The 25,638-nt window shown below is 59.5% G+C and overlaps 1 protein-coding gene and 1 long non-coding RNA gene across 12 annotated transcripts in view; one reads left to right on the top strand and one right to left on the bottom strand.

Moving 5' to 3' along the window:
• The window catches only part of GSE1 (Gse1 coiled-coil protein), a 391,542-nt gene that overhangs the window by 201,734 nt on the left and 164,170 nt on the right, over nt 1-25,638 (bottom strand). The window lies entirely within an intron of this gene.
• On the top strand, nt 6,598-10,614 carry LOC138418396 (uncharacterized). Its single transcript, XR_011248541.1, has 3 exons — nt 6,598-6,757; nt 8,665-8,880; nt 10,347-10,614. It is a non-coding gene; the product is annotated as an uncharacterized lncRNA (long non-coding RNA).

The raw sequence follows: 25,638 nt of genomic DNA, 5'->3' as shown, positions 1-25,638 counted from the left end.
TGCGGCTTGCAGCAGCTAGGCCAGCTGGGCCAGTTGTTAGAATATTGACGTAGATCCATTCTATGGCCCCAGGTCCCAGCGAGTGGCTTCCAGGAGGCTTGGCCTCTTGCCAAGAAGTTGCCAGTCTCCCTGGGACCCATAATGAAGGCGGGGCTGTGGGCAGAGCAGGTGAAATACCTTGAACGTTGACCCTGATGTTGCCTGTCAAGCTCCACTTCCCACAAGAATGCTTGGCCCTGACACTGGGAGGGCAGGGGTTTTGGGTCTGCTGTTCCACCCCTGTGCTGAGAACACACAGAGGAGCTCAGTGAGTTCTCCGTGTACCAGTGAATGAGTGAGTGAGCAAATGGATGAATGGGGACCGTAGTTACTAGCAGAGCTGCCTTTCTGGCCCCTTCAGGAGACCCCAGGATATTCTTGGTCTGAACAAATGATGCGCCTGAGCTATGGGGCGCTGGGGAGGGGCTGCATTCTCTCAGCCTAGAAGGTGAGTGGAGGCAGGAAGCCTGGCTCTGGGGGTGCTCAGTCGGCCCCCGACACAGGGAGTAGAGCCGGGACTGACACCCCAGCTAAGGGCTCAGGGACTCCCCTAAGGAAGCCTGATGATGCTGGTGCCGCAGGGGCCCCGTCCCGGGAGCTGGGGCCACAGGCAGGCCGCTGGCTGGGGAGCTCTGCAGGCAGAGGGGAGGGCTGGGGCAGTCGGGGGCGGGGGAGGACAGACAGACAGACACACAGTCACCACGCTCAGTGGAGGCAGGACAGGGCCCCAGCCCTCCATGACCCCCTGCCTGCCTAGATCCACCTTCCCTTTGGTCCAAGCCCCTCCCAACCCCCAGCCCCTCACAGAATCCACTCAGGGAGCACAGAGCTCAGGGCGCAGCCGCCCCCAGGAACGTGTGTGAAGGCGGCAGCCACTCCAGACTGATGAGTGGGAACCCCCGGCAGGTGGGATTCTGCCCAGGGGTGGTTTCAGAAAAGCCCCAGGAGTTTGAGGCTCACTCCAGGAACAGTGGCCCAGGTCTGGAGCCCCTGGGCAGGGGTGGGGGCCAGCCGGGCATACCCCAGGGGGCCTGACCCCAGCACTGGGCCTATGGGATCAGGGACTGCAGGAGGACGGAGCCTGGCTTTGCATGAGGGATGATGTCCACGCAGGGTTGGAGATGGCTATCAAGACAGGCTGGGACCTTTGTCCCTTTCTGCAGAGGAGAGTCCCTTCTGGTCACTTCCAGCTCCTACAGACATGGACCCTCAGGTGTGGGTCAGATGATTAGGATTCTGGTTCCTGGTAACCGGCTCCACCCCACTGTCCTCTGCGTGTTTGCCCAGGCGGTGCCTGGGGCCAGCCACACCTGAATGCCCGCCTCGGGCAGGGATCACAGGGCCAGGGGCTGGGAGCAGTGGTGTTTACAGCTGCTATTTAAAATCCTGGCAAGTTCAATATTAGCTCGGGGGTTTGTGCAATCTGTTGCCAAGATAAAGCCACCAAGCGGGTGAGCAGGGTGCCCTGTCCTGCCCCGATGGAGCCCAGAGCAGCCAGACCTGGTTAACGAGCAGCCTGCAGGCTCCAGCAGCCCCTCCTCCAAAGCCCATTTGCCAGAGTTCACCAAGCACAACCCCAGGACCGCAGTGCTCCAACCTCGGGGGGACCCAGGGGCTCCCTGCCGAGAGCCCTCCCTGCTTCCCTGCTCAGCAGAGGAGCTGGAACTGTGAGTGGCAGCCGCTGAGGCCCTGCGTGAGCAGCCCCGCTCCCCTCAACCCCAGCTCCAGCCTTAGGGCGTTTGCACTTGCCTGGGACACTTCCTCCTCACCCCCTTCAGGCTGGAAGGCCACCTCCTGCAACCAGAGCTCTGCCTGCCCCTTCCCGCCCCTCCCCCTGCTTGACTGTGTTCATAGAGCTTATCACACCGGCCTGGGATCACGTATTCGCTGGAGCACGTTTATTTTCTATCCACTCCACTTCGTGGCACAGGGATAAAGAATCCTCCTGCCAATGCAGGAGACGCGGGTTTGATTCCTGGGTCAGGAAGATTCCCTGGAGGAGGAAATAGCAACCCCGCCCAGTATTCTGGCCTGGAGAATCTCATGGACAGAGGAGCCCGGTGGCCAAGCTACAGTCCCTGGGGTCACAAAGGGTCAGGCGTGACTGAGTGATGGAGCACACACACCCCCATGAGGGCAGGTACCTTGTGTGCCCCATTTCTGGCCAGGACAGTGCCAGGCACTGCGTGTGCCACGGCCACGACCCCCAGCCAAGCGCTCCCTGCTCCACCCTCCCACCCTGGCCCAGGGAGACCCCCGCCCCGCCCCGCCCAGGGAGGAAGCTGACATCCCTCATTTAGCGACTCTGCGGGGGCACCCCTGGCTCCTTCCCGAGAAGCCTCTTACTGTCAGTCTTGCCTGAAGCCTGCGTGCCTGTGGGAGGACCCTGCCAGCCACCCTGGCGGAATTCATCTTTTATTCATGCTGATAATGTAAACGGGACTGTGTCTGGAGCAGAGTCACTTAACCCATTAGAGAAGCTGCTGCTGCGTCACAGGCCTGGAGGCGGGGGGTGGGGGGGCACATGGGGGGTGGCCTGGGCCTCAGATGCGCCCCGGGGGACAGCTAGGCTTAGGGGTCCCCAGATGGGCCTGCCTGAGTTCCAGCTTCCTCGGTAGGTCATCCTCATAGAAACGAACAGTCAGTTCTGTACGTTTACCAAGGCTGCCCCAGGAAGGCTGTCCCTGGAGGGGTTCAGGAAGGAGGTCCCGGGATGACGATAAACGCCTGCCTGGTGGGGTGGTGCGCGGACTGAGCGAATAACACGCGGAAAGAAACAGAGCAGGGCCTGGCCCAGAGGAAGCGTCAACCAATGTCAACCAGTATCCGTTCCTCTAGGAAGAAAGCCCTGGAGTCAGGGCCCCTGGGAGGCCATTCCTAAAGGAAATTCTAAGGATGGAAATACAGCTACTGCCATGGCTCTGCCTCTGGGGAAGCGGGTGGGATAAGAACACACACAGACACACACAGACACCTGGATGGAGGCGGTTCACAAGGACAGGCCTGCAGAAACAGCGGCAGTTAGGAAACCTGCCTTCTCTCTGCATGTCAGAAAGTAGTTGGCCAGCCGTTTGTCGAATGAATAAGTGACAAGCTGGCTGGGGTCCGGCTGCTGGAGACCCGGCTTGACACCCTGCTATTTTCGAGAGCTGGGCCCAGGAGCCCCTGTGGGCTCAGGGTCATCGGCCATACAGTGGGGAGATATACGCACAACCCGCATCACAGGTGAGGGCTAAAAGAGATACCATACAGGGTGCCCCGCTGGGCCAGCCGGGCATCCTCAGCCCCTCTGCCTCAGCTCGCTCAATGGGGTGTGCAGTCAATATCCTGTTTGCTGTGCTCTTTTGTGGGAGGGGTGAGATGGAAAGAGGTATGGGGAACGGGGGCGGGGGCCGGAAAGAGGTTACCCAGCAGGATGTCCTGGGCCCCATCCTCCCATGCTCTGGGCCCAGGGCCAGAGAGACCTCTGGACACCTCCATCCTGAGTCCAGGCCACCGGGGGACCTGGTTCAGGAGAGATCAGGGCCTCCTCCTGTACCCCCATGGCCTGGCTTCCCGACTACGGGGCTCACTGCCCACTGGGCGCTGCTCTGAACGCTGCAGATGCCACTCCAGTCCTCCCAGAGACCCCTGGGGTCAGGTGACACGGCCTGAGTAGGACGGGCGGCATCCAGGTGGTGCCCCTTGGGGAAGCCCCTGGCATTGCAGCCGGTGTGCCCCCCACTCCCCCACCTACCCCTGCCCTGGGGCCCGGGAGGCCCTTAACCCGGCTCTCATGCCGTCAGGAAGCCACCTGCCTCAGCCCGCTCATCCCAGGGCCAGCACGGACTGATCATAGGCAGATAGGCCCCTGAGCCTCCGGAGACCGGCAGGTGCGCCCAGTCTGTACCAGGGGCCTCCTGCTTCTGTCAGTGTCCCTGGGGATCCGCTTGGCCAGCGAGGGGAGGCATGACCGGGGGCACCCAGAGGGCGGGGGTCCCAGGTGGGGCCAGAGAGCAGGGTGCAGAGCCTCAGCCCCGGAGCCTCCTGGGCCTCTCAGGGCCTCCCCTGCTTTCCTTCAGGAGGATGTGAGCTGAGAATCTAAACCTTTTGTGGTCCCCGAGGAGTGTCCTGCAGCTACTGGAACAAAGAACCCTTACAAAACCAAGGATTCACTCCCTCACGGTTCTGAGTTCACCTCTCTGGAGGCCCTGGGCAGGGGCGGCGGGGGCGATCCTTCCTGCCTCTTCCAGCTTCCTGTGGCTGCTGGACACCCTGGTCCCTTCCCGAAACCTTCCCATAGGCACCCTGGTCTTGGATTGAAGGTCCACCCTAGTCCTGTATCACCGCATCTTAACTGTTCCCGGTGAAGGTCACATGCTGAGGTTCCAGGAGGACAATGCGTTTGGGGGGCCACTACAAAACCCAGCACAGCCCGGCGTTCAGCAGGGACTCAGGCCCCAGGCTGGTCTGCACAATTTAGCACTCGAGCTGAGCTGGCCCCAGAGGCCCCCGCAGCCCTGCCTGCTTCCCGCCACTGGCACCTTATCTTCTGTCCCAGCCACGGGGAGCTCTGCCCGCACGGCCCCACTTCCACAGTTTCAGTCTCCAAGCCTTCCCCACTGTTCACTCTGTCTGGAAGGCCCTTCTCCAGTTTTCCACGGAGGGAACTTCTTTTGCCTTCAAAGCCCAGCTCAAGCATCACCACCCTCAGGAAGTCCTCCTTGATTTTAGGTAGGGCTCCCTGCCCCCTGTGCTTATTCCAGCCACTGTGATGAGGATGCTGTTTAGTGTCTGCCGAGGTACCCGCCAGACTCCTCGAGACACCAGGAGGGCAGGGGGCTTGTCTTGTTCAGGTCAGCATCCTAGCCCCTAACACAGACCTGGGCACTTCACAGACTCATGATACCTGGTGGCAGAAGGGGTGATCAGATAGTCCCAGCTGGGTCTCAGAGGGGCCTTCTGGGGGCTAAGACGCTGGACCGGCACCCACGTCTCTGGCCCTCCCAGAGCAGCGGCTCTCTGCCCCCGGCTACGCGTCGCAATCACCTGTGCGTGTGTGCTCAGTTGCTCACTCGTGTCCAACTCTGTGTGACCCCATGGACCGCAGCCCGCCAGGCTCCTCTGTCCATGGGATTCTCCAGGCAAGAATACTGGAGTGGGTTGCCATGCCCTCCTCCAGGGGATCCTCCCGACCTAGAGACAGAACCTGTACCTCTCTTAAATCTCCTGCACTGGCAAGCGGGTTCTTTACCACTAGCGCCCCCTGGGAAGCCCTGCACGAGCCCTATCCAGCCGCTTGCATCAGGATCTCTGGGGGTGGGGCAGGGCATCGGAGGTGTTTCAGAGTCCCTGATGATGTGAACAAGTATGCGGGGCTGGGAAACACTGCAGCAAGGCAAGGGAAAGGCTGGTAGACTTAAACTCCGCCCCCCAACTCTAGATGGGGGTCCCTGGTGGTCGCAGTACCCACCCTTAGGGCAGCGCCCTGCACCCTTGCTGCGGTCCCTGCAGTGACCAAGCCAGCACTCCTCAGCTGTCAGCAAGCTCCAGACCCAGGGCTCCCCACCACCGCTCCTTCCCAAGGTGCCTCCCCCAGGCTCCCGGCTTCACACGCCATCTGTGCACCAAGGGTGCTGTGTGCGTAGCTGCAGACTCAAATACCCAACTGCCAACTGGATCTCCACTTGGTGTCTAACAGCATCTCTCAACGTGGCCAGAACAGAGCTCCGGCTCCTCTCCCCAGACCCGTTCCTCCTGGCAACGCCAGCCTCCCAGTCCCTCAAGTCACAGACTTGGAGATGTTCTCAAGTCCTCTGTCTCTCCCTCCTCTGAGCCACCAGCAAATCCCGACAGCTCTGCGTTCCAAGTATATGCGGAAGCCGAGCACCCCCTCCAAAACACCACCCTGGGCCCAGGAGCCGTCACGTCTTTGCCTCGACTGTTGCGACAACCACCCAGTGCCCCCGCTTCTGTCTTGGTTCCCTTTGTTCCCCACACAGAGGCCCGGCGGGTCCTGGGGTGGAGCCTAGGAGGGATGACACAGGGGGCTGTGTATACTTTCAGCTCTGGACCACCTCTTGACGGTGTCTTGTCACCACACCCCACAGATAGCAGTGGCTTCTCTGTGCTGGGAAGCTGGAACAGTCAAGAGACGGCTTCCTGGAGGAGGTGGGGTTTATGCTAAGTGCTGATTTGGATGGGCAGCCAGGAGGGAGATGGGCAGTCCCTCATGTCCAAAGACTGAGAGATGAGATGAGCAGCGTGCTGGGAAAGGCAGCCGGGAGCTGGATCATCACCTCTGAGGGAGCCAGTGGTCAAGGGTGCCCCTGGGCTGGCCCTGGGGCCCCAGGTCCTGTAGCCGTCAGCCTTTTAGCCCCACCTCTGTGACTCTGCACCAAACCTGCTTCCCAGCAGCCCCAGAGTAACCCCCACACCCCTTCCTGCCTTCCTCAAGCCCAGTGATTCTGTCTGCGGGCCCCAGACCTGCAGCATCAAGGTTACCAGGGAACTTGCCGGAAATGCAGAGTCTTGGCCCCACCCAGCCTCACTGAGTCAGAAGTGCTGAGACAGCCTAGCATTGCAGATGTTACACACCCTCCAGGGGTACTGATGCTGCTGGAGTCAGAGAACCGCGGTCCAGCCGTGCTGGACGCTGACAAACATCTGGGACCCGGAGACTCGTCCCTTCCCAGTGGACTCAGGATCCAGCCTTCTGTCCAAGGAATGCCCCCTGACGGTAGGACAGCTGGAGCGGCCGGGGCCATTGGGGGTGGCGGGTGGAGGAAGAGGGCTGCAGACCCCAACGCAGAGACACGCCAAACCAGCAGCAATGGGGGATGCCTGCGGCTGCCCACACACACCCGTGCCAGCCCTTCTAGAACCACACAGGAGGGTAAGTAGAGCAAGTCAGAAATCCAGTGCTCTGACTCCATCCTCCCACTGTTGAGAAAACAGAGGCCAGGAAAGTCAGAATAAGCCACCGGGGCGGCCAGCGGCTAAGCTGGAGCGCGACCTCAGGGCTCCTGATGTGGGGCGCCTGACAGCTTCCACCAGGGGCCGTTTCACCACCAGGGGACAGCTGGTGAGGCCTGGAGACATTTTGGGGTTGTCACACCTCGGGGAGCAGGTGCTGAGGGCAGCTCGTGGGTCATGGCTTGGGAATGTGGTTCAAGGTCCTACCGTGCTCAGGACGGCCCCACCACAGAGAATGGGCCAGCCCCGAACGTCAGCGGTGGCGATGCTGAGGAGCCCTGAGCAGCCTCCACGTCAATGCAAGACCAGGAAATTAGTGATCTCCTAGGAGTCTAGGTACCAGGCCCTCAAATTCCTGCCAAACTCTGCATGGCGGTGGGAAAAGGTCCAGCAAGGGTTTGCTGGGTGTCCTGCAGGTTGGGCGAGGATCCTCCATCACCACTGTCCCCTGGGACCACCCCTCCACACCCCGCCAGAGAGTGAGTGGGCATGCCTGGCCAGGCAGCTGACCGAGCCCTCTTTCCTGGGGGGATCCGGACTGTACGCATACCCTCGGACCTCAGCCTGCTCAGAGGCAAGTCCGACTGAGCCTGCTTCACGTCACACCCCATCACGTCACTTGCTCCCACCTGGGGCTTGGAACAGAGCAGAATCACACATTCAACCTTGAGAAATTAGGCGGCCCCTCCCAGCTCCCGGCTTGGAGCACCGCCCCCCACCAACTCCTCACGCTGGCGAGCACTGGTTCCAAGAGCGGTTCATATTTAATAATGCAATTTATATTCCACTCTCAACATAAACTATTGTAAAGGCGCTCTAATGTAAAAATACATCTGGCTTGTCAATAGTTTATCTTCTGGATCGGCATCTAAATCCCTGGGCCTTTTTGACTTATGGCTGCACCACTGTCTAATGAATAAAAAGGTGCAAATTATAGGCCCGGCTTTAATGCTCATCATAAAATTAGACGATAGTTGCAAAAGCTGCATTCTCCTGCCCACAGTGCTGCGATGGTGAGCCATAAATAAAGTGTATTTAATGTATCCCAGGGCTGTGCAAACCCGGGAAACAGTGTGTTATCGCTCGGCCTTCGATGGGTCCGCCAGAAGTTCAATGAAGTGATAACGGATCCATCATGTGAATTTATGTTAACTGTCTCCGTGCAAAGCCATGGCCTCAACACTGTAAATAGCCTACAATCCTTCTAGCAGGCCCGCCTGCCAATAAAACTGTCAGTGCCGGGCTGGCAGCAAGCACCTTCAGGACAGGGGGACAAGCCGTTAAGTTCTGGAGGCCGGTGGGGGCCTCGCCCCCCACCTCCCACCCCCAACCACCCGGGCTCTTCTGCGGGCTTGTCAACCGCAAAGGGAATGAACCTTCTTTCAATCAGCAGATCCCATCCACAGGGGTCAACAGAGGCCGGCTGTGGCAGACGGGCCCGCTGGGGGTGTGGCTGGCGGGGAGGTGGCTGTCTGCCTGCGAGGGGGCTGGGGGTAGGAAGGGGACCCAGTCACTTCCTGCTCTGGGTTACAGGCTCTTCAGCTCTAGGATGTGGGTCTGTAGCATCAGGACACCTCTGGCACCTGGAGCCTGCTAGTCTCATGATGGGTTCGTTATGTAGCCATCTATCCATCCGTCGTTAATACTGCACTCAGCCCTTCTCTGTTCCAGGTCCTGTGAGGACATGGAGAGGACACAGGAAGACCACAGCTGAGAAGTCAGGATCCCCAAGTATAAAATCCACCCCTGCTAACATCATCTCTCTGTGTCTCTAATCTATGACCATCTATTCCCTTCTCGGAAGCTTCGTTGCACCGACTCTCACACCTTTCTTGTTCAGACTGCGAGCTGAGACCCAAGGAGTCATGAACACATTCTGTGGAGGGGGTGAGAATCTTTCTTCTGTGGCACTCAATGGGACAGGGAACACCAGAATCGCCCAAACACCATTTTGAGGGTGCGCATGTGCACGTAGGGTCTGGGTAATGAGGTAAAGTGGAAAATTCATCCTGTGAGCTGCAGACACACGGAAGTTTGAGAAACGTGCGTCTGTACCACTCACTGGCAAGTGACGCAGTTCCTGAAGTGCTTCTTGCCATGTGGAAGGGCCTGCTTGTCCTACATGAGTCCCAAGAATGCCCTGCACCCTGCCCTGTGTCTAACTGATCCCCTCCTCCATGCCCCAGTGGTCTTGAATGGGAGGCCCCGCCACGGAGATGCAAACGCCCACAGCCTCCACGGAGCTCTGCGAGTAACTCCTAGGGCTCTCTGAATCCTTTCAGAATTGCAATTCTGGAATCAATTTTGTAAGGTACACAGCCTGCTAGGACAGTGGTGCATGGATGTAACATATAAGTATACATGTTCTGAGAAACGTGGGCTAAAAATGATTGGACTCACATGGGCTCGTGAAGTTTGCAGACGCCTGGGACCCGAGGTGGACCACACCACCCTGATGTCCCTGATGCTGATGATTAAAGATGGTGCTCTCAGCTCAACAGGGCCTGAAGGCCTCTGTCCTTGGGAACAGTAGCTGGGGAAGAGGTGGCATCGATCCTGGTGTCCTCAGCAACGTCTCAGGGCGCCGGCCTTTCTCCCGGGGACTCATCACCCTGCTTCTGCAGCCCTCCATGGGTGCCTTGATTCCCACACCCCAGCTGCTACCAGCAATGTGCTCTCTTTGGGAACACGGGAGGCAGCCTGTCTCTCTGCTTCAGCTTCACCTTTAGGGGGCTCAGAAAACAGGGGCTCTCATCTGGGTGGAGTGGCGTCCCTGTGATGCTTGCCACGAAGCAGGTTCCCAGGCCTGGCTACGCACTCCTGGGTCAGCACTCCTGGGGGCGGCCAGGGACCCAGCAACTCCATGGATCCCAGTGACGTGTGACAGCCGCCAACTGTCAGGCTGGGTTGGCAGGGCACGTTAGGAACACACAGGCTTTGAAATGAGAATAAGCGCTCTGACCCCGTGGGTCAGCCATGAGGCGAGCAGAACAGCTGGGGCTTGGAGAGGTGTTCCCTGTGGGTTCCTGGCGGCAGCATGGAACCTTCCAGAAGCCAGGCCCTCCCCGAGCAGAATCTGACATCATACATGTGGATCAAAGGTTCGGCTTTATGAGCTGTCACCGAACAAGCAGCAGGGTGGCATCGGGAGTCTGTGTGGTCTGGGGAGTGGCACAGGGCTGGGCAGGGCTGGCCCCCGAAGATGTGCCTGCCCTCATGTTACCGTGCAACGCGCACAGATCAAACCAGGAGGAGGCGTCTCTGCTGGGGGGATGAGGCTGAGGCTCTGAGTGCAGGGCAGCCTGGGTTACCCAGGTGGGCCCTGAGTGCAACCGCAGGCATTCTCCCGGCAGGGGGCAGACGGAGCTTGCCACCCACGGAGCGGAGGGCCACGCAGAGCCATAGCAGAGCGCCCTGTGGAGAGGCTGGCCCTCAAGATGGGCGTGACGCGGCCACAGCCCAAGGCCGCCAGCCACCTCGGAGGCTGGCAGAGACCACAGCAGATCCCCCTCAGGCCTCCAGAGGGGGCGCAGCACTGCCCGCACCTTGATTTCAGCCCCCAATACCGACTCTGGACTTTCAGGACGACGACGGGAGAATAAACGCCCTGTTTTAACCGCAGAGTTTGTGATCGTTTGTTTCGGCGGCCCTGGGGCACTCATAAGGCCCCGTGTTCCAGAGGGCTAGTGCTTGGAATTCAGTGCTCTCTGCTTGCTGCCTTTAAACCCTTCATCATTCCGTCTTTTTTTTTTTTCCTTAAACCTTGCTGCTGCTCAGCTAGTGGGATCTCACCTCCTTGACCAAAGGTGCAACCCATGCTCCCTGCGGTGGACGCGTGGAGTCCTAACCACACGGGGAATTCTCTAATCTTTCCACTTGGGTCTTATACATGAGGTCTGATGAGACAACTGGATGCATGGGGTTGGGCCAGCTTGGGGGGGCGGTGCCTGAAGCTTTGGCTGAGCAGTAGTTCTGCCCCACAGCAGCAGCCAGCTGTGTGTGGGGAGCGGGAGGCTCCATACCAACATCCGCTCCATGCCTGGGGGGCAGGGCGCGGAGGGCACAAACCCAGGTATGGGTCAGGACACAGACCCCAGGGTCTGCGGGTTGGGCCAGCTCCGTCTCTCGGTCACACTACAAGGTGAAATTCAACCTCGCCTTCCCGTGGGCTGCCCCTTAATTTAGGGCAGAGGGCCCCTGAGGGATCACCGCCTCCACTCCAGGACGCACTAGTGCACGGGGTGGGTAAGAGGGGCGCTGCCCAGCACCACGGTCCTCCAACCAGCGGAATACGGCAGAAGACATGGCATGTCACCCATGAGATTTGTTTAGAAGATGCTGGTTCCCTCCCTCCCCGGCACTTTCTTGCCTTCTTGCTTTACTCACTTTGACAAAGCATTTTATGAGCTGCCATGTGGGAGAGGGCCATATGGTAAGGAACTGAGGGAGGCGTCCAGCCAACCTCCATCCAGGGATTGAGGCCCTTCGTCAATGGTCCTCAAAGACCTGGATCCCGCCAGTGGCTGTGAGTGGGTCCTTCCCCAGTGAGCCCTCAGATGAGATGGCAGCCCTGGCCCACACTGGATCATAGCCTGAGAGGGCCCCTGAAGCAGGAGATCCAGCTGGGCTGCACCCAGGTTCCTGACCACCGACACTGGGAGATAATAGATGCTGCTGGGAGCCGCCAGGTTTGGGGGTAATTTGTTACGCGGCTATGGATAGCTGATACACCCAGCCAGACATGCCTGGGGCACCTCCTCTAGAAGCACTGTCTTGTGGTTTCGCAGCCCACGCTCATCTGAGCTGGCAGAGCCTGCTTCTCATTCATGATCCTTCCTCCAACCTCAGCTCTTGTCGCTCAGCCTGGCCCTGACTCTCCATCACACCATGACAGGCCGTGTCAGCTCATTCTCAGCTGCGAGGTTGCTCTCTGTCACCTGAACGAGGCTCCACTCCTCCTAGGTCCACCCCAGTCTCTCCTTCATGGCCAGCTTCTCTTGACTCTATCCCATCCAAGTCTCTGCTCCCCTGGGCCCCCCTGGCATCACTGGGCTCAGTGCAGAGAACGCCATGCCCCCAAGGACAGGTCATATGCCAGGCTCAGGGTCCGCTGGCTCATTCTGCCTCCTCTGTGGGCAACAAGGTTCCTAAGGATGGATAACTCTTAACCCACTCGATGCCAGACACCACAGGGCACTTACTGTGTGCTTCAGGCTAGGCTTCCAGACAAATGGCACAGGATTCTTGCCCTCTCTGGGCCAACAGTCCTCAAATCTGGGGACTACAGGGCTTGTGAGAAAGTGGTTCCCTCAGTGGGTGCTCTTAATGTGCCCAGGGTCCAGTTTGAGAGGCCTGGTGGGTGGCACTCACCACTGTCCCCAGGGGAGTTCTATGCAGACGTGACTGCATGCGGATGTATGCCCCGAGTCCCTGGAAATGCTCAGTTAAAGGGTGGTCATCTGGTAACCAGAATGTGCTCAGTTATATGTAGACCAGCATCCAAGTGGAGAGTGCAAAGTTAAAGTATCCTGGTAGGGAGCTGGTGGCACCCGGGCTGAGAATTATGTTTTTGTTGGAAGGGCGGCTGCCAGGCAGCCCCACACACATGCTAAAGGCTAAAGGCTAGAATAGGAGGTACAGATGCCCCTGCAGAAGTGCCCCAGGCAGGGCAGGACAGGACGTGGTGTTCACAGGGGACTGGGCAGTGTGGGGCATGAGACCAGGACGTGCATGCTCAGTTGGCCTGAACCATCTACAGTGCCATTTCCCAACCTGACCGGACTCACGGCCTGTTGGTTTGAGGACAAACGATCAGGCTAAATGCTGTACATCCCCAGGAAGCACACCCAGGCCTCGACACTCCGCAGCCCCTTGCATACACAGTAGGTGCTCCATAAACGCTCTGTAATGAGAGCCTCTTGCACACTCCGGCGTCTCGCTCAGCACCAGCCTCCAGGTGCCCTCACCACACCACCCCTTCTCTCATCCAGCCTGGGTTGTCCCCTGACACCACCTCGTGGCCGCAGCTGGCTGCCCAGCATAAGGCCAACCCTGAAGGGGCCACAGCTGGCGGGGCTGGCCGCAGCCTCCCCCAGGAATCCTGGGCCAGCTGGGGAGGCGCCGCCTGCCCCTGGGCCAGCTCACTTGCCTAGTGTGGCTCTGCGGAGGTGCCCCAGTGATGGCAGCCGCGGGCCCCCTGGGGGCCAACCAACCAAACCAGGCCCCCTGGGGTCTGGGCAGCAGCCTCTCCACCTGCCCCGCCCCGTTGCGATGGTCCCGAGGACTCCCTAATAATAGCACTCCTAAATCCTCATGGCCAATTCGGCTCCATTTCTATAAATAATGTAGAATCTTTTTATTTACTGACAGGTTGTAAAAGTATCAGGGAGAATAATGTGAAATCAGGAGCTGCTGAATAATGCATGCCATCGGCCTCACATGCTCTCCTGCCTGGGCGGGGTCCCCTGGCCCCCAGAGACTGCACCCCCTGTGGGGGGCCACGGGAGGGCTGCTCAGAGCTGACGCTGGGGTCCTGGGCGCCACTTCCTCCATTCAGTCCTTAAGGTTTGGACTTGATCTTTGGGCAGGATTTCTGGGGTCACTCGGAGTGCAGGGTCAAGGGTCCACACCCATGTGCTCTGCATATTCAAACCAAACCTCAGGCTCAGCCGCTCATACAAACATACATTTGCATGGTCAGAGCCAGGGCTCTGCCGCACCCTCTTCCCAGACACACACAGACATGCACCCACAATCACACACAGACGTACATGTAATCACACAAAACGCAAAGGTACAGACACATACACATCACATACACACCACATGGAATACATACACACGGACATACCCAGACATATACAGTCAGACACATGGGCACAATCACACACTAAGACACACACACATAAACACAAAGAGACACACAGGCACACGCAATCATGCACACCCAGACGAAAGACAACCACACAGACACACGTAGACACACCTAACACAGACACACACACCACCACATACAAAGATAACCACACAGACACATGTACATACACCTAACACACACACACACACCCCACCACATACAAAGACAACCACACAGACACACGTGCATACATGTAACACACACACCACATACAAAGATAATCACACAGACACACGTAGACACACCTAACACACACACACACACACCACATACAAAGATAACCACACAGACACAGACACATCACATACACACACCACATGGAATACACACACACGGACATACCCAGACATATACAGTCAGACACATGGGCACAATCACACACTAAGACACACACACTTATAAACACAAAGAGACACACAGACACACGCAATCATGCACACCCAGACGAAAGACAGACAACCACACAGACACACGTAGACACACTTAACACACATACACACACCACATACAAAGATAACCACACAGATACACATAGATACACCTAACACACACACACACACACACACACACACCACCACATACAAAGATAACCACACAGACAGGGTACACAGCCACACACACCTTGTTTTCTCTTATCTTTGGTGATCTCAAAATCTCGTCAGAGTGGGGAGGGCTGGCTGAAGCTTTGGTGGATAATTCATATTTTTTCTTGACTTTTGAAGAGTGTGCATTAATTATTCAAGATGCTGACTTGGCTGTGAGGGTGCAGGTGTTAGAGTGGCCACAGGGAGGGCGCCACTCAGCCCGCCCCGCGTCCAGCTGCCCTGTCCAGGCAGAGCCCCTGGGACTGGGTGGGGTGGGGGCTCTGTCCCTGGCCGGAAATGACCTCTAGCCATCAGCAAGGGGGGCAGGGGTGGGGGCTGAGCCTGGAAACTGCACCCATGAGGGTGTGGCCCCGGCTCTCTGCTGCCAGGGGTAGCCCCTGCGCCCAGGGGCTCAGCACACAGCAGGTGCTCAGCGAACACACAGGAGTAAAAAGCTCTGTGCTGCTGTTACTTCCACTTTACGCCTAAACACACCTCCACACGTGCACACACAGGACCAAATGGCCAGAAAGGGACACTGTCCATTGGCTCAGGAACCCGGCACGGGCTGTGAGGTTTGGTTCCCCTGTGAGCTCTGACATCTGAACCGCAGGCCCCTCACTTCTAGCCCATGGTGCCATTTTACAGCTGGAGGCACTGAGGCGCCAGGTCGCACAGCGATTTGCCTGAGATCTGGAATTTGTTTAGTGCCAGTGGCCTGGCAGCGGTCACACAGGTCATCCCTATTCCTGCCATGGCCACAGGGGGCAGACAGGTCCCCATGCTGCAGACACGCCAAGGGCAATAGCCGCTTCCCTGAAGACAGACAGCGATGCATCTGGGATGGGGTGCAGGCCAGCTACCTCCAAGACCCTCCTCCTCACCGGGGTGGGACTGAGCTCTTGGGTCGGCCTGGGTCCCTCCATGTGTTACAGAATGGTATTCCTAACACCCCACCCTGCTTTCCCAGCAGGCACCCCAGCTCTTCTCACGCCTTAACTCGTTCAATCCCCAAGCCCGTCCGTGGACATTATTATCAGGCCCACTTCGCAGATGTGAACACCGAGGTAGAGAACGAGATCAGCACTTATTGGGGTCTGAACCCCACAGACTCCAGAAGGCAGAGCGAGGTACCTCTACAAGGGGCTTCTCCCCTGGGGGCACACAGGGTCACCGGAAGTCTTAAAAACACATGGATCCCTGGACCCTCCCACCCTGAGATTCTGAATGAGTGGGTCTGCAGGGTGGAACGTGGGCTGCAGGGGTTTGGAACAGTGATGAGAAAGGGTGGCCCCAGCTTCCTGGGGCTCCTCTGCTCCTGGAAGCCACACGCCTCCTTCTGAGAGCTGCCGGCAGAGGGTCTCAGGGGAGATGCCCGAATTAAAATCAGACCTCAGGAGGGGAGCCCCTTCCCACGTCATTTCAGGCCTGAAGCCTGAGGCCAGCAGGTCCCCAGAGAAGCAGCAGCGAAGAGAACTGAGGTGGAGGCTGCTGGGTGTCCTTGGGTGGCCAGATGGCAGCTCGGCCAGCAGGCGGGGCCACCCGCGCCGCCTGGAGCTCTGGGGAGGCTGGGCTGAGTCAGAAACCCAGGCTTCCTGCCCGGAAGGTGACTTTGGAAGCTTGAGAATTTGGCCGTGATGGCTCCAGAACCAGTCTGTTCCCAAGCCTCAGTCATGGGAGACCACACGCTCCAGGTGGGGACAGTGCAAGAGGACCCCAGTGCCAGGCACCTGCCTGGGGGGTGAGGGCAGCACTGCGCCCACAGCAAAGGGTGGACACAGGCGAGAGAGAGAGAGAATGTGTGTGTGCAGAGGGCCACGTGTCTAGGGCCGGTGAGCTTTGCTGTATGGCTCTGGGTCCAGCACTTTGCCTCTCTGAGCCCGAAAAGGGCGGGGCAGGGGGCGGGGTGGGCGCGGAACCTGCCCTTTGCCAAGGGCCTGAGCAAAGGTATTTGGACCCCAGACCCGGGCGGGGGAAACCAAGCTTCACCTCTTCCCTTGCTCCCTGCTGGACTTCACGGAGGACCACGAGTTGGAGGGGTGGTGTCGGCTTCTCCCCTCTCCAGTCCACTCCATATCTCCCCCGCACCCTCCCTCTCCCAGCCTCACCGGCAGGACGGAGCCACCCTCTTTGCCCCTTCCCCTGCTCCCCACCCACCCCCACTCTGCCCCTCTCGGGGTCTCTCTCGTCCCATGGCCCCAAGTCTCGTGGGGTCTCAGGCTCCCTGGAGGGGGCAGCCCATCTCCCACACAGACAGGAAGCAGGGCCTGCTCGCAGAGCCCTGCCGCCCCCAGCACTAAGGCCTTCCAGATGTGACCTCCTGTGACGCACGCTGGGTCCCAGTCCCACCAGGCCTGTGACCTCCAAGGGGCCCGGCCCACTCGGGCAGCCCCCGGATGTTCATTCCCAGCTCTCGAGAGGACTCGGACACACCCTAGATGCCCTGAAGGGTGCACAGCCGAGCCCCCCATACCCCCACGTCGAGGAGAGGAGGGACCCGCCGGGCCCTGAGCCAACGGATTTCCTCTGCCGGCGCCTGGCCGTGGGCAGCCCGCCTCTGGCAGCAGCCTGGCGTCGGAAGGCGTTGGCAGACCGTGGCCAGCTCTGCCAGGCGCCCCGGGGTGGCGGCTCCTCCCACGGGGAACTGGGAGAGGGTGCTGGGTGGCGGAGGGGAGCTTTTGCATCACAGGGGCAGATAACCGGCTCTGTTCTGGAGTTCAAGCCGGGGCCTGTCTGCGTTAGGGCCCATGGCCGGATATTTCCTGTCTCTTGAGACAACATACACCGCCCACTCTCAAGTCCTCCCCTCCCCTCCCCACCCCACAACCCAGGGCCTGAGCTGGCCCAGAAGAAGCTGCACTCTGTCACTCTTATCTACGCCCCCACCCCCGGCCCGCAGGCGCTTGGGGGTGGCTGGGGAACAGGAGGACGGAGGTTCACACCCCACCTTCCTCCCGCGGGGTCTGAGTGGGTTTTCCGATGAGGACCATGAGCTGTTGAGTAGTGAGGCAGACTGAGGCTGGGAGCGGCCACCTCAGGCTGAGAGGATGTGCTCAATGGCCATAGAGCCGGGGCGAAAAAGGAGACAGACCCCCGGAGCCCCCGGGGGGAGCTCAGTGCCATACTGGCACCTGAGCGAACATTCTAGAGCCGGGGCGAAAAAGGAGACAGACCCCCGGAGCCCCCGGGGGGAGCTCAGTGCCATACTGGCACCTGAGCAAACATTCTAGAGCCGGGGCGAAAAAGGAGACAGACCCCCGGAGCCCCCGGGGGGAGCTCAGTGCCATACTGGCACCTGAGCGAACATTCTAGAGCCGGGGCGAAAAAGGAGACAGACCCCCGGAGCCCCCGGGGGGAGCTCAGTGCCATACTGGCACCTGAGCGAACATTCTAGAGCCGGGGCGAAAAAGGAGACAGACCCCCGGAGCCCCCGGGGGGAGCTCAGTGCCATACTGGCACCTGAGCGAACATTCTAGAGCCGGGGCGAAAAAGGAGACAGACCCCCGGAGCCCCTGGGGGGAGCTCAGTGGACAAAAGGAAGCCTGGGGACAGCCCACCAGCACCCCCCAGGCCCCAGGCCAGGGGCCCCGGTCTGGTCTGGGGTGGCCCTGAGTCCTGTAAAACTCCCCAAGTGCCTCTTCTGCAGGGCCTGGACGTTTGTGGTTTTCCCCTCCCTCCTGCTCGCAGTCAGGCTGGCGAGGGGCTGAGGCTGAATGGGGGTGGGGTGGGGGAGGGCGGCGGGGGGCCAGGCGGAGGCAGACTGGATGATTTAGGAGCTGCTCTGGGCAGGCCCCTGGAGAGTGTGGGCAGGGAGGGCGGAGGTGACAGATGGAAGGCGCATTTATTAAGGGTGAGTCAAAACATGTGAAGGGTTTTCTTGGGAGCCCTGGTGGGAAGGGATGCTGGGAGCTGCTGTGGTGAGGGCTGGGCAGCATGCCCGGCCCAAAGCTGGAGCCACAAGAGCTCGGCACTGGCCCCTGGGAGGTGTCTCTGGCTGGTGGATGTGCCAACCCATGTCCAGCCAGGCCAGACCTGCAGGCTCCGAGATGCCCCTCTGCATCTTCCTGCTCCACCCTTGGGCTGACCAGGCCCCAGTGCTGCCTCAGTTTGCACACCTGTAAAGTGGGAGACTCATGCTGCCCCTCACGCAGGGAGAGCCTGGTGCACAGTAGGGACATGGCGATCTTAGTTTCTTCCCTTGCTTCCTCTGTAAGACATTCTGCAGTCCACACTGCCCTGAAGCCCTGGCTGCCACAGGCTTTAGCGTTTTCTGGGCCTGCTCCACTTCCTTCTTGGACCAGGGGTTCAGGGCAAGGTCCACACTCTTCGCCTGGCACAAGCCCTGCCCTTCGCAGGCCCTGCCCCACTTTGCCCCACACCCTCCTTCCTGCTCACCTCCCACCTAGCCGGGGCCTGACATAAGCCTCCCTTTTTCAAAGTGCCCAAGCCCCCACCCTTCCTACAAGGTCATGCTCCCCGACTGAGAATGGCCAGCTGCTTCCTTCCACTGGTCTAATTCTCATATACGTCCTCCCAGGACTTTAGCGCCACCTCCTCCAGGGAGTCTTCCAGGCATGCTTCCAGTCGGGCCCCTGGCTGAGTTTCTAGAGCACTTGGCCTGGCCCATGCTGAGACCAGAAACCGTGTGCCCAGGGAGCTGGGGCTGGCATGGAGGGTGTTCATGGTGCCGGGGAAGACATGCTTCCTGGAGGCATGCTTCCAATGGGACAGGGAAGGTTCACTTCGCTGTAGGAAAAGATGGTCTGGGGGAAGGAGGAGGGGACTCCTTTCCAAGGAAGACAAATGAGCTAATGCCAACTCCCCCAGAGACTTTTGGAGGGGAAGCCCATGCCTGGCTCCCCCTGGCAAGGCCTGGAAGCTTGGGGTGAACTGCAGAGGGGAGGAGGGGCAGAGACCTTCCAGGACAAGGCCAGCCACAACATAAGAACGGATGCGGGGGACTCAATCGCCCAGGGACCCACCGAACCACTGGCTTGAAGGTGAAGCTCAAAGCCAGCCCGTCCTCTCCACGTTAACATGAGGAAAGCAAGTCCCCAGCCTCCACAATTATTTGAAAATTCTCCCTCTCCACCCATCATTAGAGCAGTGTCCAACGGGGCCGCAGAGCATAGACAGGTATTAAATTTTAATGAGCGCTAATGGCTCTGCCCTACTTTGTGAATGCGGGCCTACGTTGATGAACGTTTAATTTCTCGGGCCTTGACCTCTTTCCTCTCCTCTCCCACAGCCCCCTCGCCGCTTCCACCCTCACAGATGTTTGTGGGCAGCAGGTAGGGCGGGAACCTTCCTGGGCCACCTGAGAGCACACTCGACAATCAGAACCCCACAGCCAGCAGCAACAGCGCAGCCCTCTGACACACTTTCACTCATCCCCTCACTCCCGGGTAGGTAAGGAGAGGCACCGGGGGTCGGGGCTGCGCCCTGGGGGCGGGGCCCACTACACTGACACCAGCAGACCAGCACCTACTGCCCCCAAGACGGGAGCTGCCCAGGCCCAGCTCTGTCCCCAGGGACCTGAGTATGGCCCGCAGGGCTGGAGTGGTGGCCAGGCCCCTGCTGCCCCCTGGCGGTGAGGAGGCCCATCTGCCCGGCCTGGCAGGGTGGGGTGGGGGTGAGGGGCTGACCACAAACCCTCGGGCTCAGGCTGAGCCACCAGACTGGGGAACGGCCTGGTTCTGAACCAGGACTCCTGGAAAGCTCAGCGCACTGGAGCCGGTTGCTGTCTTCTGGGCATGGATGCCATGGTCCCATACTCATTAGCATCCCTTCCATTCCTTGTAGCCCGCCAGGCTCCTCTGCCACGGGATTTCCCAGGCAAGAATACTGGAGTGGGTTGCCATTTCCTTCTCCAGGGATCTTCCTGACCCAGGGATCGAACCGGCTTCTTCTGCATTAGCAGGTGGATTCTTTACCACTGAGCCACCTGGGAGATCCATGACATGGGATCAGTCAGTTCAGTCACTCAGTCATCGTGTCTGACTCTTTGTGACCCCCGCCCCTGTAGCACACCAGGCCTCCCTGTCCATCACCAACTCCCGGAGCTTGCTCAAACTCATGTCCATTGGGTCAGTGATGCCATCCAACCATCTCATCCTCTGTCGTCCCCTTTTCCTCCTGCCTTCGATCTTTCCCAGCATCAGGGTCTCTTTCAATGAGTCAGTTCTTCGCATCAGGTGGTCAAAGTATTGGAGCTTCAGCTTCAGCATCAGTCCTTCCAATGAATATTCAGGACTGATTTCCTTTAGGATGGACTGGTTTGATCTCCTTGCAGTCCAAGGGACTCTGGGATATACTTATACAAAAATGTAATTCTTTATCTCAAGTTGAAATTTAACCCAGCGTCCTGTTTTGGTTTCTTTCTGAATCTGGCAGCCCTGCCCCTGGGCCTGCTCAGGCATTAGATGCATTGACTGCCTCAGACAGACAGCGATACTCATGCTGCCTGTTACTCTTATTTTAACTATTTGTATTGTCTTCATTTGTGTTCCCTGAAGCAGAGCCTGAGACAAGGATTGATTCACGGGCAAGGGGTTTATTTGTGAGGGGCTTTGGGAAGTGGGGGCAGAGAGACTAGGAAGCGGGGGAGGAACCACGTTGAGTGGGCCTCACGGCACTGGGGGAGAGAAGGGTCCCCGGGAAGGACAGGAGGAGGGGGGCTTTATCAGCGACACTTCTGTTCTTTGGTGGGATGTCAACTCCCTGCTTGCAGCGGCAGCTAAGACTGAAATCATTACAGGGGCTCCGTCTCTGCCGGGGAGCGCCAGGGCAGATGGGAGAGGTGTGGGCAGGGCCCCAACAGCACCCACTATGGGCATCCCGGGCAAGAGTATTGGAGTGAACATGTCCCCCAAAGTCACGCCCACCTGGAGTCTATGAGTGTGAGTCCTTATGGAAAGAGGGTCTCTGCAGGTGTGACCATGTTAAAATGAGCCTCGTGTGGGCCCTCATCTAGTGCCTGGTGTCCTCACGTGAGGAGGAGCACGTGGACATGGACAGGGGAGACGGCCACGTGAAAGGAGCGACAGGGAGAGAGTGGCGTGGCCGTGAGCCACGGGCGCCGGGGTGGCCGGAACCCGCTGAAGCGGGAAGAGACACGGAGGGACCCACCCCGGGGGACCACGGCCCTGCCCACGCCGCGGTCTTGACGTCTGGCCTCCAGGACTGCAGGAGGATCCGTTTCTGTTGTTTTAAGTTGCCCAGTTTGTGGTCCTTTGTGATGACTGCCCCGGGGACGTGAATACAGTGAGAAGTCGCTTTATCTCTGAGCCTCAGTCTCTTCCACTGACAAAAGGGATGAAACGGCCTGTCTCCTCGGCGGCTGTGTGTGCACGGCACATTCATAAACCCAAGGCACTCAGCATGCCGCCTGGAACCACTAAATCCTGGGCAGCACTGCGGCGGGTTTGTCCGCTCTGTCCTGGCCTCCTCTGGAGGGCGTGGAGCTGACAGCCGCGGGGGCCTGGAGGGCTGACAGCATCAGACCGTTTACACAGCCCGAGCCAGGGAGGCTGGCGCCCTTGTTCTGTCAACTCCGGGGGCACCCGCGGTGGGGCCGGGCTATCAATCCCCACCCGCCTTATCGTTCTGCCGGCATCGCGGACTCGAGAGCGCAGACACAGGGTGTAATGTCATAACACCCGCCGTCCAATCACCTTTGCTTCCAGAGACAGCTCAGGCTGTCAGAGGAGGTAAATATTTCAGCAGACGGAGGCCAGCCACTCCACCCCCGCCCCGGGGTGAGCGGGAGGGGACAGGCACCGCCAGGAACGCGGGCATCAAATCTCAACCCATTTAAAATATTCACACAGTAAATCCAAGGCGAGTAAGCAGGAGAGGCTAAAGCAAGGATGAAATATGAGCAGATATAAAGCCAGACACCTTTATTGTTCTGAAACGTCTTCCAACAAGTTATGGGACCAAAGCTTGACCCTAAGCTATCATATTGTTATACGGTGGGACACAAAGCGGACTCTTGGAATTAGGGCTCAAAGGGGGCTCCTGGGCCTGCTTGTCCACGTGGCCCCAGGTTCCCCCTGGTGGGAATCTGACCCTGATGTTGCTGTAAAGAGCCGCCGTCCTGCTGGACGCCTCCCCTAGGTCACTTGAATGCGTCCTCCTGCCTCGGCAGGGTTGTACTTGAGATCTGACAAAGCTACAAGTGCTAAGAATTTACTGAGCACCTACTATGCTCCAGCGGTAGTCCCGGGCCCTGGGGACACGCAAGAACAGGGGCTCCCCCAGCCTGATCTGGGGACGCACCTGAGCTCACCCCGAGTGCAGCTGGCGATTTATTCTCTGTCCCTCCTCGGGGCCTCTACTCCGCCCCCGCGGCCTCTCGGATACAAGGGGCAAGGGACTCGGCTCTTTGGGTGGGGTCTCTGTGAGCCTCAGCATCCCAGCCACACAGAGTGCTAAGCTCGGGGCTACCCACCATGCGGCTGCTCGAGAGTGACGCCGCCTCTGGGACGCAGCGGGCGCCTCTGGAGGCAGGGGCCACAGCCACGCCTCGCCCACAGTAGTGGCTTCAGCAGGAAGTGCTCTGTGCTTTGTCGGGATCCTTTTTAGGGGCACAGAAGGGAAGACCCTGGAGGCTCAGCCAGCAGAGAAGGGCGCCCCCCTCCCCGGTTCAGGGCCCACAGGACAGTGACAAAGGGTGGGTAGGGTGCAGGAGGGGAGCAGAGACAGCACCCCTCAAGGAGCTCTGAGCCGCCATGCAAATCTGATGTAGGGTCTTCCTGCTCCACTCTGCAGCCCCAACCGCCCACCCTGGGATGAGCCCCTCCGCTTCTCAGAGAGGCTGCGCTCAGTCTCACAGCTCCAGGCGGGCTCCTCTCTCCCCAGCACGGGGGCTCGGACCTGGCTGGCAGGCCTCAGGACCAAGGTCCCCATCTTGATCAGATGGCCAACCCCTAGGTCCCAAGAGGACCCTCAACATCAGGGAGACTCTCCACCATTTAGAACCCACCACACACCTGTGCTCTTGCCTGAAGATGCTTCCTCTAACCCACTTTCCCAACCACCTTGTCACAGCCCAGCCACCAAAACAGAGCGGCTAATAGAGCTACCGGCCACTCCCCGCTGTCCCCTGTCAGTGGGCAGACCTGGGTCAGAGGAAGGGAAAAAGCCTGCCTTCCTCTCTTCTTTCCTTCTTCCCACCTGTGGCCTGTCCATCCACCTGAACGCTCTCCCTGCCTGCCTCCTTCTATCCGCTCATCCACCCATCTGTCCTTCCATCCATGCATTTTTGCAACTAATTATTTTAGCTGAGCATGTACTATGCACCAAGCACTCTCCCCCCATTCTGGGGACCCATGGAGGAACAAAGGAGACGCACGAGCTCTCGCGATAGCTAAGGGAGACACTAGAAGCCATGGAAATCAATGAATAGACAGTTTGGGGTGATTAGTGCCAAGGATGAGGGAGAAACACAATCACCGTGCATGAGAATGAGGGGTTCCACAGGAAGGCGGTCAGGTCAGATGACCCAGGAGGGCCTCATGGAGGAGGTGACACTGAAGCAGACGCCTGCAGGGCAAGGGAAGCCAGTCCCGCAGAATGTGGGGCCTGAATGCTCCAGGTAGAGGGGGTGGGAGGGGAGCAAGGGCAAAGGCCCCCTCACAGGACAAGGAAAGAAGGGGCCGCAGGAAGTCAGGGGCGGTGATGGGGCTCACCTGCACTGGGTTCCGGGAGGAGGCCAAGAGCTGGGAAGGGGTGATTCTAAACCTGCAGGAGTGGGACTCAGCGGGGCCCGGAGGCGGGGCCCTCAGGTGCTAGGGGAGCCGACACCCTCCTCCCTGAAGGCCCAGGCAGCTTGCATGTTGAACCTGCCAAGTCCTGGACCAGAAAGGGCGCCCCCCGAGACCACAGCTGTCAGACAGGAGTGGGGACAGCCCTGGCAGGCCTCCTGCAGTCCTCAAGGGGCTCAAAGCATCCCCTCTCAAACCGTCTAGAGCTCGGACAGTGGAGGGGCTGGGCGAGGACCCTGCTCATGACGGCCTGGGGATCGCCAAGCCTTGGTGCCTCGGTTTCCCCTCCTGGTGTGATGAGTCTGGCTCACGTGCACCTGAGCCTCACCATCGGGGCCCGCTCACCATGGCCCCTCCCTTCTGCCTCCCTGGTGTGCTACAGAACATCTCAGGAGGGTGGCCCAGGGTGCCGCAGCTGTTCTTAGTCTCCATGAGCCACACGGCTCAACTGGTCAAGGGCAAGGAGGCGTGTGGAGGGTTCCACCTGCAGTCACCCTGTCTGAACAGAGCAGGGGATGGGGGTGGTCTCCATGCAGGCATCCTGTCAACCCGGACCTGCCCCAGAGGTCTTGAGTGAAGGGGCTGCTGTCGCACGGCCACAGGGAGCCCTGGACAGGCCTGCAAAGTGACCCCCTTCTGGGTGTCCTCGGGGCCAGGGGGTCTGCCCTTCAGTTGGGAAGACCTGCCCTCCCCTGGTGCTCCCCACTACCAGGGGGCACGCACCAACCTCGGAGCCGCTGCCCTGCCCTCTCCCACCCTCAGCCACGTTCAGGGCGCGACGGCCACGTCTGCAGCTGGAGCCAGAGCTGGAGCCGGCCCGGCCCAGGGTCACGGGTGGCCATCCTTAATGGCCCCACTCTCCTGTCCAGCTCCAGCTCCGCAAGGGAGTGATCTATGACCCCATTACTGCCGAGGCCTCTGAAGGGCTCCAGGATGGATTACTGGCTGCCGTGGGAGAGCAAGGAGGCGAAAACATGGGCAGGTGAAAAATGAACTTCATCAGACTCCCCGGGTCTCATTACCATCCATCAGTGGCCAGCCCGACCCTGGAGCGGGGTTGTGGGGGGGGAGCTGCGGACACCCCTCCCATGCTGTTGGGCTCCACCTAGGCTGGGAGCTCAGCTCAGCTGTGCCTCCCGCCTCGCTCCCCAGAGACCCTGAGGAGGGGCCCAGCCCCGCCATGCTATGGGGGCCAGAAGCGAGCATCTCCCCTCAAGTCCTGACTCTGCAGCTCTAAGTCTGTCCAGGCATCTGGCCAGCGGGCTCTGATAATGGGGGCTGCCCTTCTCTGCCCTTAGCCCTTGGCACAAACAAGCACCTCCCGGGCGGCCCCAACCCCCAGACACCTGCTGAGGTGGCCCTACCTGGCTGGGCCCCA

This window comes from Ovis canadensis, chromosome 14 (assembly GCF_042477335.2).
Source record: "Ovis canadensis isolate MfBH-ARS-UI-01 breed Bighorn chromosome 14, ARS-UI_OviCan_v2, whole genome shotgun sequence".
Classification (NCBI taxonomy): domain Eukaryota; kingdom Metazoa; phylum Chordata; class Mammalia; order Artiodactyla; family Bovidae; genus Ovis; species Ovis canadensis.
The sequence above is the reverse complement of the archived record's forward strand: the minus strand, read 5'-3'. Positions and strand labels throughout refer to the sequence as shown.